The sequence below is a fragment of the Octopus bimaculoides genome, chromosome 28 (assembly GCF_001194135.2).
Source record: "Octopus bimaculoides isolate UCB-OBI-ISO-001 chromosome 28, ASM119413v2, whole genome shotgun sequence".
Classification (NCBI taxonomy): domain Eukaryota; kingdom Metazoa; phylum Mollusca; class Cephalopoda; order Octopoda; family Octopodidae; genus Octopus; species Octopus bimaculoides.
This window is the reverse complement of record NC_069008.1, coordinates 4,346,014-4,347,118: the sequence shown is the minus strand read 5'-3', so window position 1 is coordinate 4,347,118 and position 1,105 is coordinate 4,346,014. Positions and strand designations below refer to the sequence as shown.

The 1,105-nt window shown below is 40.5% G+C and overlaps 1 protein-coding gene across 1 annotated transcript in view; it reads right to left on the bottom strand.

The window, feature by feature from the left end:
- LOC106876583 (cyclin-G-associated kinase-like) overlaps window positions 1-1,105 on the bottom strand; it is a 108,248-nt gene that overhangs the window by 2,531 nt on the left and 104,612 nt on the right. The window lies entirely within an intron of this gene.

Here is a 1,105-nt window from a genome sequence, read left to right as displayed (position 1 = left end):
ATGTGTATGTATGTATGAGTGTGTGTGTGTGTATATATATATATATATATATACACACATGTGCATAAGAATGTGTCTGTATGCATGTGTGTGTATGCATGTGTATGTATGTATACATATGCGTGTGTGTATATGTGCGTGTATGTATGTGTGTGTGCATATATATGCATGTGTGTATATGTGTGTGTGTGTGTGCATATGTGTGTATGTATACATATTCATGTGTATATGTGTGTGCATGTATATATGTGTGTGTGCATATATGTGTGTGTGTATACATGTGTGTGAATGTTAGTGCTTGGTGAAATGTTACTTGTTGAGTTTTTATTTGCTCTGTCAGGGTGCTCCCATACTAATCAAAGTATACAGTATTATAGATCCATTTCAGACGATCTTACAAACTAATTTCACATTAGGTATTAGGCAACTGGACATTAGATGGCAGTGCACTTAAGTAACACCACGTGCTCTTCACAGATTGCATGACAAAACATGTTGAGTGATTATAAATTAACGATACAGCTTGCATGGTGGCGAATCTCACATATAACTCTCATGAAATAAAACAAGAAGACAGTAACAGACACAGAAACACGCATATACACAAGCTTCTTCCAGTTTCCATCTACCAAATCTATTCATGAGGCTTTGGTCAGCTTGTGGTTATACTAGAAAACACTTTCAGGGACTGACTTTGAAATTGTGGTCAAGAAGGCAAATTTCTTACCATACAGCTATGCCTGTGGCAATTATATATCTATGTGAGTGCATGTAAGTATATATGCACAAACACACATATAAATGCTTGCATGCATGAATTGTGCATGTGTGTGTGTGTGTGTGTGTGTGCGCGACACGAAACTCAGTTTGCGAAGACTTATTGGGGCAAGCGAAATCGGGATAGCACCTGTGCCCAGCGACGCCTTTCTGGCACTTGTGCCCGTGACATGTGTAAGGATTTTCGAGCAAGATCGTTGCCAGTGCCCCTGGACTGGCTCTTGTGCGGGTGGCACATAAAATACACCATTTTGAGTGTGGCCGTTGCCAGTACTGCGTGACTGGCCTTCGTGCGGGTGACACGTAAAAGCACCCACTACACTCTCTG